Below are 2,225 nucleotides of genomic sequence, written 5' to 3'. Positions count from 1 at the left end.
TGTCCCACGATTACATTAAGTGGTTACCCCCTCGCTTATTCGCATCTTCGAAACGATCTTAATAATGATGAATAACATATTAAAATCTGTAAATAATTAATTCCTATTGCGAAAAATATTACCTCGGCCGGGAGTCGAACCCGGATCTCTTGCATACCGTGCAAGCGTCCTAAGCCTTTAGACTACCGAGGCAGTTTGTGTTATCACATATACGGTCCTATTATATATTATATTCTCTAACCACCCGACATCTAAAAAAGAGGCACTATCATAGGATTAGTAGATACGGTTCTGTTGCTGTCGGATGAAAAATATCACATAAATAATTTAAAATCGGTGATAATGATTTTACTCGAGAACGACTATCCACTAGATTTTATTTTTGATATGATCAATAATAGAATTCAAGGAGAATCATTTAAGGAGAAAAACAGCTTCAAAAGAATCGTTTAATATTGTTAATTCACTGGAACAAACAGCATGGTTTACGGTACCATTCATACCATCGATCACAGAGAAATTTAATAGATTCAATAGTAATGACATAAAAGTATCGTTTTACAGCACAAATAAAAAATGAGAAAATTTATTAAAGCTCAGAAAGATCCTTGCCCACATTTTAATAAAAATAATGTAGTATATCAAATTAATTGTAAAGACTGTGATGCGTCTTATGTTGGTCAAATGGTAAGACAACTTAAAACGAGAATCAAAGAACATCGTAGTCATATAAACTGGAAGACTTCCAATCATTCGGTAATAACTGAACATAGAGAACAACTGAACAACTGAACATAATTTTTTTAGATGTCGGGTGGTTAGAGAAATAATTAAGATATCTCCCAGAATAGCTTTGTTTACGATACCAATCATTGTAAAGAATCGTCAACTTTTTCAATGGTGACATCTAAAAAACTCAAACAATAATAAACAATATATAACTTTGTATTACCGATACTGCATGAATATTGTTAATCTTCGTTTAGTCGGCGCTTGTTTTTTATAACGTTGACATGTGATTAATTTGATCATCTTTGCTTTCTTGATTATACAAGTGACTCATTTTATATAAAAGAATGTATTTAACACTTATTGGACACACGATGTAACTTTTTATCATACATGTGACTTCTCCGGTGAGTTTTATTTTGATTGACGATTGGAAGGAAAAATTTATTTAGATTGTTCTCAATTTTCTTTATATTAATTTTCACAGTTGAATTGAAATTTTAACATTCAGTCGATCAGCTGTATGGGAACGATTTCGGTTTGTCAACGTACGATTCATCGGAGATTGTTAACCGAACTTTTCTTAACCTTGGCTTTATAATTTTTATTCGTCCATTGTGGTTTGCGACTATAATTATACGAAATCTGAAGATGGTTCGATCAAGAAGCCGAAACATGTAATGGAATTATTGTTAGACCAACGAGATATATTATTGTTATACCATTGAAACATTTGTAAGAATTTTATCGAGGAATTTTATCACTATTATGTCTATATTTTATATTTAAGTATTTTTGATTATTGATTCTTATATGCCCTTTATTTAGATTTTTATTTTTATGTTTTAACAAGAGTCTTTGTATACAATTATTTTTAAATATATATTTAATATTATTACTTTGTCTTTAGCCGCTTTAAAATAATGATTTGGTAGCTTCAAAAATAAAATAAAATTTATTTATAATAACAATATCAAGAATATACAGGGCACTTAAGAGTCAAATATAGAGAAAATTATTTAAAACATAAAAACTCAAACCAGAAGTATATTTAATATAATATTCTATAAATAATTATAAGTTCTATATATATATATATATATTTTTTTTATTACCTACATGTTTCGGTCTCACGATTGAGCCATCTTCAGATATGATAGTCGTATATGAACAGGTGATAGTCGTATATTCTAAGTAGCAGATGTTAAGTTTCAATAGAGATTGTGATCAAACCTATTTTGCTATGAAAAGCAAATAGGTTTAATCTCATCATTTTAAGACATCTTTTGAATGTCTTTTAAATTTGCGCGTTATTTTATATTTGAGGTTTTTATTGATTAACAGAAATTGCGGATCTGCGCAATCGCCAACGCATGCGTATGTGTGACGATTTTAGTTTGCTCCCGCATCACTTCGGAAGGCTGACATTGTCGCTTTACTCACTTTTCACGATTATTCTAGTTGCATGTGTATTACGTCGTCGTGGATTAATCATC

At 30.1% G+C, this 2,225-nt stretch overlaps 1 non-coding gene across 1 annotated transcript; it reads right to left on the bottom strand.

Moving 5' to 3' along the window:
* Positions 1 to 119: 119 nt before the first annotated feature.
* Positions 120 to 192, bottom strand: TRNAT-GGU (transfer RNA threonine (anticodon GGU)). The gene has a single exon. It is a non-coding gene; the product is annotated as a tRNA-Thr (tRNA).
* Between the last annotated feature and the right edge of the window lie 2,033 nt (positions 193 to 2,225).

Source organism: Trachymyrmex cornetzi, unplaced genomic scaffold, assembly GCF_001594075.2.
Source record: "Trachymyrmex cornetzi isolate Tcor2-1 unplaced genomic scaffold, Tcor1.1 scaffold718, whole genome shotgun sequence".
Classification (NCBI taxonomy): Eukaryota; Metazoa; Arthropoda; class Insecta; order Hymenoptera; family Formicidae; genus Trachymyrmex; species Trachymyrmex cornetzi.
Note: the sequence above shows the minus strand (reverse complement) of the source record. Positions and strands in the feature narration are given on the sequence as shown.